Raw genomic sequence first — 15,231 nt, forward strand, 5'->3', positions numbered from 1 at the left:
CATGCTTCAGAGCATTCTTCACCAATGACCTTTTTTTGAGACTTCACAAAGCGAGTGTGTGTGTCAAGCTCAGTAGATACATCACTGAGATAATCGTGGAAATTGGAGAAAGGGAATAATTCATCCAAAAACAAAGACTTTTTATTTTAAATCTCTTTCTAAAAGGAGGGAAACATGATTACTATTAAAAACAATGAAGATTCTGGCGGCAACTTTTAAGACTATATGCTGTGACTGGATTACCTATGTGTCATTATTAGCCTGAGGCTAATATTCAATCATCCCCTACACTCCCAACCAATCAATGTGTTCTGTAGGACAGGGCATCCTGCAGATACCTTCCAGTCAGGAGCTCCATTCCACACAACTTCGGCCAGAATCAGGCCTTTGGTGTGGCAGCACCTACCTTTTGAAACTCCCTCCCATTGCATACTCAGACAAGGGTCTTCCCGGTTTTCTTTTCAGCGCCTGCTAGAGACATTCGTCTTGCAATACGTCTTCTTAGAATCTATGACCCAGTTTGGGAATCAGTCTTGGATCCGAACTGGTCTGAATGTGCTGCTGCTGTTGCTTTTATACACGGGAACACCTGCTTATGTGGGGGTTTTGTTCCTGGCCGCCACACACACAACTCCGTTCTGCCCCCACCCCCTTTCTGCATGTGTGCACAAGTCACAGCATGCCAATCGCACACAAGCAGTGAGTTGCCTGTATTTCTATTTGTTTTTCAACTTTTTTTAAAATAAACGTTAACTGTTTTCATATCTATTGTTATTATATTGTAAATCACTTTGTGGTGTGTCATGGGAATCAATTCACGAAATAGATAGGTAAGTTCTACCCCAAACTTCTGCCATTTTGGGTTTTTTTAATTGTTGTTTTTATTAAAGACTTTTCTTGGGTTACAAACTTCTGCCATGTTGTGGCAGACACCAGGAAATGAATCTGTATATGTGAAAGCAGCTCCAAATAAATTCATATGGGAAATAATAGGGGTCCAATCCAATCCCCACCCCTGCACCCCTCTATGTTTTTCAGAGAACTATTGTTATGATCAGGAAGGCAGAAGTTGTCCAGTCACTCTCCAGTTACTTTCTGAAGCGAGGAAGACTGCAGAAACAGCGCATGCATATATTCATGAAGCAACAGGACTTGGTCTTCAGCGCCATACCCTGAACTGGATTGATCACCCTTAAGTGACTCACTTGCCGCGTTTCCATTAGCAATTTCTTCTATGCAGATTTTTTCCCATCTCCTCCTGGCATGTAGAGGCTCCCTCAAGTGGCCATTTCAGCACCTGAAGCTGAGTTAATCTTAAAATTAGTCAGGAGCAAGGCTTGGGGTTTCAAGAACAGATGCAGCCAAATGCAGAATTGTGGTCTTCTATGGAAGAATGCAGATTTGTTTTTAAAAGTCTGGTTCAGAATTAATGATAAGTTGCTGCAAATGTTAATGCTTTCCTTACCAAAAGTGTTTAGCTCGATGATGAGAAACATGAAGATGCTCATAGCATTCGGTCGTAACCTATATCGCTTATAACCCTGGGCAGCGCCTCAATATATGGATCAATGCATGGCATGCTAGCAAAAACAAATGTTCTTATGGTATGGAAAGAGGGAATAATATCCACCACGAAATCTTTGTAAGATAATACAAGGTGACACTAGAGCCAGACAACACAGAGCAATGGTCTGAGTCGGTATAAGGTAACTTATTGTTTTATTTTTTCCTAATGGACAGGAGACATCACAGATCATCTTCATGTCATACAAAAATGAGGTGTGGTTTTCAGGCTCCTTCCATTTCCTGTGTCCCACACTCCTCCACGTTCATCCTCCTGAACCATGAGAGTCTGCAGCTCTCTTCATGTGTTACTTGTGGGGGGCAAGTGTGGCAAAGGGTTGTGGGGCAGTGTGGTATTGTGGCTACAGTATCGGACTAAGGCCTGAGAGACCAGGGTTCAAATCCCCCCCTTAGCCATGAGGCTCACTGGGTGGCCCTGGGCCAGTCACAGCCTCTCAGCCTACCATACCTCACAGGATTGTTGTGGGAATTACATGTGGAGCAGGAGGACCGCCTCAACCTCCTTAAAGAAGAAAGGTGGGATAAAAAGACAATCATCAATCCATCCATCAGTTTAGAATATCCCCCCCCCCACGCACACACAATTTTCACCCCTGAAAGTCTCTCAAGACAGCTAAAGATTCTTACAATAAATATCACATTCAGGTCTGGTATCAGGAACAAGTATAGCATTGTGTCTCTATGGTGCAAGGATTGTTTGTGTGGCATTTCCTATTCCTGGTCTACAATGGTGCCTGTTAGGGAACTGCCATCGGAGCTGGAGGCAGAGAGAAGGCTCCAGAGGGATGGCGGAGAGGGTCCCAGTAGGGAGAGAGGCAGCCCATCCGCTGGGGAAGGAAATCAGCGTAACACCAGTGGAGAAGGGGGGCAGATGGGGGAATCGGAGAGGTGCCTCCAGGACTCCTCGCCGGAGACCAGCGGAGAGAGTACGGGTACTCCGCTGCCCACACCCTCCCTGCGCAGAAGACTTCCGCGCAGGGAGAGTAGGAGGAGACTGGGCGTCAAACAGCTTTTTCTGCTGGAAGAGGTTCAAGAAACGCCCACTGACGGATTCTGCCAGCGACTGAGGCAGCCATGAAACTTGAGGCTGTCCAGACAGAAAGGGTTCAACCAGGTAACCTAGCCAGGAGTGGCGGCAACTTACGCACGAGCAACCCCTAGAACCATTACAGTGCCTTCCTAGGCATCAGAGCCCACTGGCATCCTCCAGGGATGCAAAATGGTGTGTGTGTGTGTTTGAGTATCTGGATCAAACCTGTGCATGATGGAGGCAAACGGCTCATAATTTGCATTTAAGGATTAAGATAAAAAGTAGAAACAAAACCCAGAGCTTTGTTTTTTCCAAGGGAAACGGGGTTTTCAAAGAGAAAGGCTGCCCCCTTTACGCCAACCCTCACTCTACAAAAACAACTGTCCTTGCTAGCAGCTTCCCTCATGCACCAGTCAACAAAAACGCATCTCTGAGCACAAAGACCTGTTGGCACAGGCAGCCACTCATTCAAAAATACCATCTGTGCTTTCATGAAACTAGCAGCAGTGACAAAGTGCATGTGAATTCCCAGTATTCATAATAATCAAACAGTCTGAAAAATCCCCTTCGTAGAGCCAGCTTCCCACACTAGGAAGCTCCTTCAGTATTAAAGCCAACAGCACCACACATTTCTGTTCCCACAGAGAAGCAGGGATTATAGAGTGTACCTGGTTGACGCATATCGCTAATCCAAACCATGGTTCAGCATGAATGTGCTGGTTCTCAGAGGAAAGATGGCTGCCGCTTGGCTCATCCCCTAGTCCTGCCATAGCCATGCTACCTGGGGATAAGCTTTGGTTTGGCTTTGCATTATGTCCAAATGACATAATGTTTTTTTCCTCCAGACCAGTTTCCCAAACTTAGGTCTCCAGCTGTTTTTGGACTACAACTCCCATCATCCCTAGCTAGTAGGACCAATAGTCAGGGATGGGAACTGTAGTCCAAAAACAGCTGGAGACCCAAGCTTGGGAAACATGACTCGAGACAAACCACAAGCTGTGACCACAGTTCTTGTTTTACCACATATGGTTTGTCTGGGGAAGGCAAAGCATAAGCTCATTTGAGGATGCAACACTGAGCATAGCCTCTCTCACTTACTCTAACTTAAATAAACTTTTTAAAAAACTTTTGCATGTCTGTATAACCCTCACAATTGGAAGCCACAGCAGTGGCTGTGGCAGAACGAGGAAGGAAGTTTGGGAAACACTGAAATGGCCTTATAAACAACTAGGTGTATCTTTATTTTTTACATAGAGCCTTAGAAAAACGTAAACTGCAGCCATCTAATGGTGAAGATGGGTACTGCACTCTTCTCGTAAGCCAGCCCAAGAGGTTTTGCTGTAAAAGAATCCGATTTACATGTTGGGTGCTAATTTGTTAGACGTTTGTATAATTTATCATATGCTGAGGAACAAATTCATGCTTGGGGTGCTGGCTACAGGTTCCCTCCCCTCGTCTAACTGGTGCTGTTGTGCAGCATCCCAGATACAACCTGATCTTTCATCAATCAAGGCCAGTTTTAAACATCCTGTTGTCCCTAAGTGCCATTCATGAGCAAGTCCTGGCATTCCGACAAAGAGCACTAGAAGGTAACTGGATATTCCCCCCCCCCATGCTCTTTTAATAATTGGAATGGGGATTTTACTTTATTTTTAATCATTTTTTAAACTCGTTTTGCATTTGAACATTGGTACCCACGCGGGTGGCACTGTGGGTTAAACCACAGAGCCTAGGGCTTGCCAAACAGAAGGTCGGCAGTTCGAATCCCCGCCACGGGGTGAGCTCCCGTTACTCGGTCCCTGCTCTTGCCAACCTAGCAGTTCGAAAGCACGTCAAAGTTCAAGTAGACAACTAGGTACCGCTCCGGCAGGAAGGTAAATGGCGTTTCCGTGCGCTGCTCTGGTTCGCCAGAAGTGGCTTAGTCATGCTGGCCACATGACCCAGAAGCTGTACGCCGGCTCCCTCGGCCAATAAAGCGAGATGAGCGCCGGAACCCCAGAGTCGTTCGCGACTGGAACTGATGGTCAGGGGTCCCTTTACCTTTACCCATCGGGCATGTGTGCTTCGTGTGTTATGATATAGGAGTATAAGTTAACCTCTGCAGGATAAAAGAGAGAGAGAAGAAAATGACTGAAATAATGTGATAGTATTCACACAGACATCTGGGACGCGGGTGGCGCTGTGGGTAAAAGCCTCAGCGCCTAGGGCTTGCCGATCGAAAGGTTGGCGGCTCGAATCCCCGCAGCGGGGTGCGCTCCCATTGTTCGGTCCCAGCGCCTGCCAACCTAGCAGTCTGAAAGCACTCCCGGGTGCAAGTAGATAAACAGGGACCGCTTACTAGCGGGAAGGTAAACGGCGTTTCCGTGTGCGGCTCTGGCTCGCCAGAGCAGCGATGTCACACTGGCCACGTGACCCGGAAGTGTCTCCGGACAGCGCTGGCCCCCGGCCTCTTTGAGTGAGATGGGCGCACAACCCTAGAGTCTGTCAAGACTGGCCCGTACGGGCAGGGGTACCTTTACCTTTTTATTCACACAGACACCATGGAGTGGTTGCAACCCCTGTGTTATAACTCCCTCTGTCCTGGGGGTGAAGGGTGAAGAAGCCCGTCTGGAGGACCAAGACCTATTTCACAATCAGAGGGGGGGGTGGCGCTGCCCCCTCTCCGATACCTGCAATCACCTTTGGGAAAGGTGGAGCACTGTCCTTTCAAGTCTAGAAGACGTGGCTGCCGATTGCCCAGTCAGAGACCTGAAGAAGGCTGCCCATGCAAGGAGCACAGCCCTCTGAGCAGCTTGGCTGGAGCGGCAAAAGAAGACAAAGGCCCAAGAGGAAGTAAGGTCCGAGGAGGACTGAGAGGAGAAAGAAGGTGGAGGGAGGAGAAGGAAGGACTTCCCTTCTGGAAATGAAGCATGGAGATGTGTGCCTAATTTACTAGGAGCGTGGGGGACGAGGAAAGTCCCCTTGGTCCACGGACTGCATGCCACTGATCAAATGTTTACTCAAACATCTTCAACAAGTGTAAGAAGCACCACACTTTCCTAGCTACTGTGCACCAAAATTCTCCCCCACTTTCCAAGAGTCCAAGAGTAAGGCAGGGAGGAGTAGGGAAGTGGCTATAGGAGGGAAGAAGCATTTCTACTCCCATCTTTCCACCATCCAGAAAATGGAAGCCTTGTGACCATCACCAAGCAAACACAAAAATCCAGTGGTTCAAGTAATGCAGGCATCCCCAAACTCGGCCCTCCAGATGTTTTGGGACTACAACTCCCATCATCCCTAGCTAACAGGACCAGTGGTCAGGGATGACGGAAATTGTAGTCCCAAAACAGCTGGAGGGCCAAGTTTGGGGGTGCCTGAAGTAAGGTATGAACAGTTACGCATATTCAAAAGTGTTGTTGTGAAACTGACCTTGCTATCTAATTTACATACAGTGGTACCTCGGGTTACATATGCTTCAGGTTACATACGCTTCAGGTTACAGACTCCGCTAACCCAGACATATTACCTCGGGTTACGAATTTTGCTTCAGGGTGAGAACAGGAATCATGCAGCAGCGGCACAGCGGCAGCGGGAGGCCCCATTAGCTAAAGTGGTGCTTCAGGTTAAGAACAGACCTCCGGAATGAATTAAGTACTTAACCGAGGTACCACTGTATTTGGAAATTGCCAGGCATGTGTATCCACTAGAGGGCCAGTGTGCCATAGTGGTAGAGTGTTAGACTAGGACCCAGGAGAGCAGGGATGACGGGAATTGTAGTCCCCAAACAGCTGGAGGGCCATGTTTGGGGGTGCCTGAAGTAAGGTATGAACTGTTGTGCATATTCAAAAGTGTTGTCGTGAGACTGACCTTGCTATCTAATTTACATACAGTGGTACCTCGGGTTACATATGCTTCAGATTACATACGCTTCAGGTTACAGGCTCCACTAACCCAGAAATATTACCTCGGGTTAAGAATTTTGCTTCAGGGTGAGAACAGGAATCGTGCAGCAGCGGCGCAGCGGCAGGCCCCATTAGCTAAAGTGGTGCTTCAGGTTAAGAACAGTTTCAGGTTAAGAACAGACCTCCGGGATGAATTAAGTACTTAACCGAGGTACCACTGTATTTGGAAATTGCCAGACATGTGTATCCACTAGAGGGCCAGTGTGCCATAGTGGTAGAGTGCTGGACTACGACCCAGTAGAGCAGGGTTCAAATGCCCACTCAGCCATGAAGCTCTCACTGGGTGACCTCAGCCTAACCTACCTCTTAGGGTTGTTGAGGGGATTAAATGAGGAGGGGGGAAGCCACGTATGCTACCTCAAGCTCCTTGGAGGAAAAGGTAAACTATAAATGCAATAAAAATAAAATAAAATTACAATAGAAAAGGATGTGGAAATGTCATTCTGATGGTGTCAACATTCCTGGTGCTGCTACTAATCCGGGGACATTGCTATTGATCAACGAAGGCTTGTGATCTGCCTAATTACTGAAGGCTGGGACGCCAAACAGCATGTTGAGACCGACTTTCCAACTGTGACATTAACTTTCTAGATGATAACTTCTTTTCTATTTGTTTTAAGACTCTGATAATTTGGGGAAAGGGAGAGAAGCAATTTCATGCCTCAGGTGTAATACAGATTGCAGCTTCTTATCCCAAACTGGCAGTAAAGCTACCAGACACATTGAAACTAATATACATTCAAATGCTTTTGCTACTAGAATAGTAAATTATAAAGTAATTGCAACAAGGCCCAAATGTTTGAAGGCCCAAATGCTGAATTTTAATATTGCTTAAGATTCAGGTCCATAGGTACAACCTCTCTTGCCCTTTGGCTTTAAAGAAGACCAGAACATTTCCCCTCTTTTTTCTTCTTGTGCCAGTAACTGGCTGGTGTTAATTTCATTTACACCTGGCTAAGCAATGGCCTGTTGTCTTTGTCCATGGAGTTTTCTTGGCAGGGATACTGGAGTGGCTTGCCGGTTCGAACTGATGCTTTTGAATTATGGTGCTGGAGGAGACTCTTGAGAGTCCCATGGACTGCAAGAAGATCAAACCTATCCATTCTTAAGGAAATCAGCCCTGAGTGCTCAATGGAAGGACAGATCGTGAAGCTGAGGCTCCAATACTTTGGCCACCTCATGAGAAGAGACTTCCTGGAAAAGACCCTGATTTTGGGAAAGGGCACAAGGAGAAGGGGACAACAGAGGACAAGATGGTTGGACAGTGTTCTCGAAGCTACCAGCATGAGTTTGACCAAACTGCGGGAGGCAGTGGAAGACAGGAGTGCCTGGTGTGCTCTGGTCCATGGGGTCACGAAGAGTCGGACACGACTAAACAACAACAAAGCAATGGCCAACGAAATGACTTCCAGTGGGAGGAGGGTCCACAGCTCAACCGCAGAATATCTGCTTTGCATGCAGAAGGTCTCAGGTTCAATCCCTGGCATCTCCAAGTAGGGTACAGAGCCATCTGAAACTCTGGAAAGCCAGAAAGCCACTGACAATCAGTGTAGACAATATTGGGCTAGATAGACCAATGGTCTGACTCAGTATACGGCAGTTTTCAACATTCCCAAAGGGGGATGTCAACAGCAGAATAAGCTACACTTTCCGCTTGCCCCCGCCACCTAACAAAAATATGCAAAGTTCATCACAGTTTTTCTAAAATGCTCAGATATTAAAATAGAGCGAGATGTCAAGTACTGACAAGCCAGTTATTCCCCTATGAATTAAACATATGCTTTAGAACAAAGCTCACAGTATCATTTTAATGATATATCTGTTGTTGCTTTTGCTCGTTGTTCTAAAAGCCTCGGCACGTTCTCTCCATCTTTTAAATGCTCGTGACTGTCTGTTCCACCATTCAGTGCAGCAGTAACAGACACGTTAATTGAAATGTTTATGGTCCATTATATTCATTCCATGCCACAACATCTTCCCAACTTTTTAAAAAGAAGGGGAAGTGCTTCATTTGCCAAAGACAAGGATTATTGCTAGTCCCTTTTTTTGTAATTGCGGAGTAATCAGCACTTTACATTCTATTTACATTTCAAAGCAACAAGGAGTCCTATTCAGCAGCTGTGTAATTATGTTTCATTTGCAGATCACATTCACTCTCAAATAATATTCTCCTGGTGGTCCATGGTGTGTGTGTCACTTGTGCAATAGTATATTATTATTTCCTTTATTGATACCAGGAGTTATGCAAGAGGGCAACACTTGACAGCAGCAGTGGATCTTTCGTTCAGCAAGTAGTCAATCCAAATTTCCGACAAAGGCATCTGTTAAGTTGAGAATGAGACAATCTGGGAGATACTCATCTGCAGCCGAAAACACCAGCCACCTTGGCTCGAGGCCTTTCGAAAGAGCATGAAGGCCATTAAGTTGAAGGAGCTCCTAAATAAGGTTTGGTTGTATCATTTCCCAGAGCCGGTGATGACGAACAGTACATTCTTCCTAAATGTTCTTCTGCGCAAGCTTATTTAACAGGACCAAACAAGGTTTATGTGAGCTTTTGAGGGACCCCAAATGCTTCCTAGGGCTCAGTGTTCAAGAAAAACAAATTAGAAATGGGGAAAGCAGATGTCCTTGAGTAAATGTGTAGGGTTAAACTCTTGAGGTAGGTTTGAAGACGGCAAGAGAGCTCTTTTGTCTAAAGTGAAATGCATGGTGCGATCAGAGAGAAGTCTAATGTTTTTAATTGCCATCTTTTCATTCATTTGTATTATTATTATTAGTAGTAGTAGTAGTAGTAGTAATAGTATTATTATTATTATTATTATTATATCCCGCCCATCTGGCTGGGTTTCCCCAGCCATTCTCGGCAGCTTACAGCATATATAAAAACATAATAAAACTTCAAACATTAAAAAAAACCCAGAATATCTTATACCTTGATCTTGTATTCTTTTTACTGATGTTTCTCTCTGGTTAATCACCTTCGGAACCAATTGGTCGAAGGGCATAAAATAAATAAGCATCTAAAAACCAAAAAAACCCCCAAAGGGCCTGCTGATTTAGAATCCCTGGTTTCACCCAGGCAAATTACAGGTAAACAAATGGGTGGCATTTCCTTTGAAATCATAAAACTGATGCTCCTCCTGCCTCAGCCAATATCAAGTGCAGTAATCAGCCATGGCATTCTATTTGTACCACACGGCATGAGGCAAAACACTACCTGAAACAGTGGATAAATCTTTGGAATGGTTTAAATGTACAAACTTCCGGCTGAGCGGCCTTATCTTTTAAGCAGATAAATAGAAGCGGCCATTTTCCTCTCAAAAATTGCCTGGTCATTCTCTTGAGGCATTGCGTCCAAAATTATAGAAGGAATACTGCCAGGCAGCTGAAGCCAATGGCAGCCAACCCCGTCCACATACAAGAAAGCCCCTGGGAATGATGATGCTTCATAGTGCATTGTTCCCATGGGGCATTTCATCCCAAAATGACAGAGATATTTCTGCTGGGCTGCTGAGGGCAGCTAAGGTCGCAAAGCCTCTTTCGCCCCTGCTAAAAACCAAACAATAGCTCTCAGCTGCCTTGTCTTTTAAGGTTTCTTTTTCTTATGTATTTTGTGTTTATCTTGTATTTATGTTGTGAAACGTCCTGCGGTCTACAGGCGAAGGGTGGCATACAAATTTAATTAATAATAATAATAATAATGATGATGATGATGTCTGCCAGGGGTACTTTGCCAAAAGGTACCCACCGTAGACAGCTGCCTAGTTATGCAAAGTGATAGGTCTGAGGTATTATCTTCTTCATGAACTTCTGACTATTTTTCAACCATCACTGGGTGATTCCCCCCCCCCACCTTCTTTTTTAAGATCCTTGGATCATGTCAGGCAGTCATGATTTAATCAGTTCCTGACAAATTTCCCTTGTCATTCTGCTCATTTACCTGATTTACAGCACCAGTTGGTACCATTCAATTTGTTTTTGACTCCTTCCTTTTTTAAAAGCTCCTATTTTAAGCAACCAGATGGGGGAAGAAGCGAATTATTGAAGGCTGAATTCTCACCTCTCATCTCGTGGGCTGGCTGCCGCTGTGTGAACTGTGAAGTTAAGGACAAGAATTTAATTACATTTCATAGCCTCGGGCAACCATTCTGACCACTGAGAGATACAAAACCGATAGTCTGAAAATAATATACTAATAAGATTCTGCCAACTGTGACCCTCCCCAAGCACCTTACATGCAAGAAGAAATTATAAATTTAGACTGAAAAATAGGATTAACACCAAAACAGGAGGAAGTGTGTGGCTTTAGATCTGCAGGTGCACATTTTACCGCAAGGGTGGGGAACCTCCGACCACTAGGCCGAACCTCAGCCACCAGGCCTCCCCATTTGGCCTGTGAGGTAGTTTTCATGAAGCCATGCCCACCTGCCCCAAACAGGTGTGGGACACGCAAGGGAAGCAGCTAAAGCAAGACTGAATTCCCCATGTCAGCTGGTTCACAGGGAGCTCAGTTCTGCTACTGTGAAGAAATCCCTGGGCTCAGTTTCTTGTTCTTCATGTTCACCGTATACTGGCCCTTCCTTTCAAGCTGCTTTTCGCACTTGGCGCCAGCTGGTGGACCTCAGGTTTCATGGGGAAAGCCAATGCAGGTCCCACAAAGTCCAAGTCCTTCTGGCTCCTCAAGAGGATGGGGAAGAGTGAAGACGCGGGGGCAGTTTGCAGCAAGACCTAATGAAGACCGACCAACTAAACCAGTGGAAGTGCAGACAGCCCATTGATTCAGGTGCATGGAAGAGACTTTCTGGGGCATCACACTTTGGTATAAAGAATGGGAGCAGATTGGGGGACAGTACAATGTGGTGCTGGATGGATGTCAGCCTTCCAGAATGTCTGTAGTGCATAGAGGTAAAAGTAAAGGTACCCCTGCCCGTACGGGCCAGTCGTGTCTGGCTCTGGGGTTGCGCGCCCATCTCGCTTAAGAGGCCGGGGGCCAGCGCTGTCCGAAGACACTTCTGGGTCATGTGGCCAGCGTGACAAGGTGCATCTGGCGAGCCAGCGCAGCACACGGAAACGCCGTTTACCTTCCCGCTAGTAAGCGATCCCTATTTATCTACTTGTACCTGGAGGGTGCTTTCGAACTGCTAGGTTGGCAGGCGCTGGGACCGAGCAACGGGAGCGCACCCCGCTGCAGGGATTCAAACCGCCGACCTGACGATCGGCAAGTCCTAGGCGCTGAGGTTTTACCCACAGCGCCACCCGCGTCCCTGTAGTGCATATGCATTTGTGCTAATAAAGAAAAGCAATCTAATGTGCAGGTGTTTCTGCCTTCCTTGAAAACTAATAGCACCCACTGTGAAGACTTTTGAGGGTGTGTTCATGTTACCTCCTTGAAGAGCAGTGAAGTTTTCCCCATCCTGTAAGTTTTTTATCTCTTTCCCTCCAAGCTGCTCCCATCCCCAAAGCTTCAGTTCACTTATGTTTTGTGTACAGACCCTCCAAGTTTCTGATCTGATCCTGGAATGTCCTGTTTTTCCTTAGGATGTCCCTATTTTCATTGGAGAAGTGATGGAGGGTATAGAGTTATGCAACCCCTGAGCCATCTGAAGGCAGCCCTGTATAGGCAAGTTTTTAAATGTTTAATGCTTTGTTTATGTTTTTATATAGGTGGAATCTGCCCAGAGTTGTTGTTGTTGTTATAGAATAAGGTAAAGGTACCCCTGCCCGTACGGGCCAGTCTTGACAGACTCTAGGGTTGTGCGCCCATCTCACTCAAGAGGTCGGGGGCCAGCACTGTCTGGAGACACTTCCGGGTCACGTGGCCAGCGTGACATCGCTGCTCTGGCAAGCCAGAGCCGCACACGGAAACGCCGTTTACCTTCCCGCTAGTAAGTGGTCCCTATTTATCTACTTGCACCCGGGGGTGCTTTCGAACTGCTAGGTTGGCAGGCGCTGGGACCGAACAGTGGGAGCGCACCCCGCTGCGGGGATTCGAACCGCCGACCTTTCGATCGGCAAGCCCTAGGCACTGAGGCTTTTACCCACAGCGCCACCCGCGTCCCTCTGTTATAGAATAGGACCTCCTTATTTTCATCAGAGAAATGTTGGAGGGTATGTGTGTACACACACCAGGGGGTGTTGACATCTTTACCCTACACAAAGGTGCTGACATCTTGGTTTAATTAGGAACAGAAGAACTCCAAGCAGTGTGGAGCTGACTTGAGAAACAGCACATTCACAACAGTAGTATAATGAAATATAGAATACACATGCATTTTGGATAAATGTGCAAACGTGGATTAAACAAAAACACAGCACTAGAAACACAGTGAGTGCAGAGAAAACCGGAGTAGGAGCTCAACTTGAATTTTCCCCTTAGGATGTTTAAAACAGACTTCTAAGTATACCGTGTTTTATATTGCAAATCTTGGTGGTTTACATGATGGAACAGTCCAAGTACTTGTACGTAGTGATGAGGATGGAAGGTTTTGCTTCCTGCTTTCATTCATTCCTCTAGCTCTTTAAAAATGCTAAAGAAGAAGAGCATTGCATTTATTTTCAGGGTGGATAATGGGGAGAGAAATTGCTTCTGTTTTCACTAAACCAGAAAAAGGACTGAATGCCAGCAGCACAACCACTTTAAATCTACAGGGCATGGCACAATCGATGCCAGGCTTTCTGCTGATGCAAGGTAAAGCGAGGGAAGAGGGAGAGGAAACTGCTGCAAAATAATCTCAAATGGGAAAATTTAGCTGTAATGGAATTTGACTTTGGCAGCAAACAGCAAGAGAAATTACTTTTGATGTCTAAACATCTGTCTGTCTGCCAAGCTTTAATAGATAAACAGGCTACTGCATGTTATGCTAAATTGTGTACATTAATGAGCAGGCAGTAGCCTGAAAAGCTGGATGGGTGTCTCGTGCCAATTTGAACTGTGGGCTCATGTGGGATTTCACGGATATTTAATTCTCCCTCAAAAATGGGGGATTGTTAGAGCCAGTGGTTTACCACAGATCTGTGGGCAAGCAGCCGATCTGCAATGAGGAAGTAATGAAGAAATGGTAGCTCGGCATTGGAACTTTATGGTTCAGTTGAATCTAGGCTATGGCTTAAGAAATACATGGGCCAGCATCCACAGGACTGTTTCAAAGCACACCCAAGGTGTACAATAATAAAAGGGCCCCTGTAGACCTTAGAAGCATCATAGATTGGTGGTAGAGCATGTGTCTTGCATGCAGAGGTCTTTGGCCAGAGCTGGGAATACCCCGACTAAAACCCTTGGAAAGTCACTGTCAGTCACTGTAGACTACAGAATCACGGAACTGTAGAGTTGGAAGGGACACCAAGGGTCATCTAGTCCAACCCCCTGCAATGCAAGGAACTCAACTAAGAAGGGCCAGTGGGTCTGACTTCCTAGGTTATTATCTTTCTCCAGTAGTTATCATAGAGAGGAGTCTGTTAAAGGGCTTTGTGGTCAATTAATCACAGGTTTTTGTGGGCAGGAACTGCAGGGCCTAACTTCCTCCTGGAAGAAGTAGTTGGGAAGGGGGAGGAGCCAAAGCAGTTCCTGTTCCTTTTACTTGCTCTGAATGCAGCTTTCGTGGCTCAGAGAGGCGCAAGATCAAGGGTCAATAAGCAGGCTCTGGTGGTCAACTAAGTGGGGACTTGCAAGGAGTTTGACAAGGGCTAGATTATGATTATCCCGGATACCAGCTCTGGTTTCATATTTTGTATTCAATTGAGCTCCCGTCATTAAAAACAAAACAAATCTCTATAGATCTCTGATCAAAAGTCTATTTCAGTTTTAAGTAATTACTCACTACTTTTCAAAGAAACTGAAACTTTTTGCAGCTAACGTCTAGTACTATTATGTGCCTTGTAGCTTCATAGCAGCTGACTGTCAAACCGTAAGAGAAAGCATGTTCTCCTTCACTGAGAGCAAGTGTTGCGGTGGGGGCTGCCAGGACACTCCAAAGATGGAGGCGGGCTAATTGACCGTTGGCCACTGATGCGATTGGGGCTTCCATTGTTGTTGGGAAGAAGTTAATGTTGCCATTTGTTGATTGACAGCCAGAAATGCTAAAACTTATTGCACAAGGCTAGAGCTTCCTCTTTTCGCCCGCGCATCGGATTGATCACAGCGAAGGGAGTCAGTTGTATTTTTCTACAAATTACCTCGTGTCTTTGGCCTGCTTTAGTTGCGTTAGCTTCTATTTAATTGATATTTTAGTCCTGTTAAATTTCCTTTTTCTGTGTAATTTTTTCTTTTAATTTTACTCTGCTTTCCCACCCCACCCCCTCGGTCTTTAATTCCCCCCTACCCCCCCTACCCCCCCCCTTTAGCTTACCTTAACGTTGGGCCTTCTAATTTGGTGACAGGCCTCTCCAAGGCCAGTTTCCTTTACTTTATTATGCCTTGGGCATGATTGCGTGGCCCGCGCAGGTGTCTGCCAGGGCTGCAAGCATGGCCTAATTGGGGCCTGGGAGCAGGCCCCGTTGTGATCGCCACCCTCCCTGCTTCTTTTTGGTGGGAGCGCCATTTTCGAGGCCTAGTTTGCTCTCTAGTGGCCATTCTGAGGTACTGCAGCGCTTGTTTTTTATTGCATTATTTTAGGCTGACAATTGCTGCCATCTAGTGGCTGCTCTAAGCATTGCAACCTGTTTAATTTAATTGTAAAG

At 46.0% G+C, this 15,231-nt stretch overlaps 1 long non-coding RNA gene across 1 annotated transcript; it reads right to left on the reverse strand.

The window, feature by feature from the left end:
* Nucleotides 1-812: 812 nt before the first annotated feature.
* Nucleotides 813-3,643, reverse strand: LOC310682255. The gene is made up of 3 exons (XR_014513818.1): nt 2,760-3,643; nt 1,466-2,318; nt 813-1,303 (listed from the first exon to the last, which is right to left on the reverse strand). It is a non-coding gene; the product is annotated as an uncharacterized lncRNA (long non-coding RNA).
* Nucleotides 3,644-15,231: the final 11,588 nt, after the last annotated feature.

This window comes from Podarcis tiliguerta (assembly GCF_965153285.1).
Source record: "Podarcis tiliguerta genome assembly, chromosome: 7".
Classification (NCBI taxonomy): Eukaryota; Metazoa; Chordata; class Lepidosauria; order Squamata; family Lacertidae; genus Podarcis; species Podarcis tiliguerta.